This window comes from Equus caballus, chromosome 20, assembly GCF_041296265.1.
Source record: "Equus caballus isolate H_3958 breed thoroughbred chromosome 20, TB-T2T, whole genome shotgun sequence".
Taxonomy (NCBI): Eukaryota; Metazoa; Chordata; class Mammalia; order Perissodactyla; family Equidae; genus Equus; species Equus caballus.
This window is the reverse complement of record NC_091703.1, coordinates 46,425,163-46,425,390: the sequence shown is the minus strand read 5'-3', so window position 1 is coordinate 46,425,390 and position 228 is coordinate 46,425,163.

Sequence of the window (228 nt, the reverse complement as noted above, 5' to 3'; positions counted from 1 at the left end):
TTTCTTCCTGAGCTTTCTGGGATGTGGTTGTGAGGTAAATGGCACTGAAGCAGTTAAAGTTGGCTCACTTGTGTCTGGCCACACGAGATGGCAGTCTTTGCATGGGGTAGCCTGTGAGCATCCACGATTATCAGGCTTTGAAAATTGAGGTACAAACCAAATGCCAGTTTATGAATGTACAGTGGAATCTGTCACTTTCTAACCAGGCAGACTTTTTTTTTTTTACTC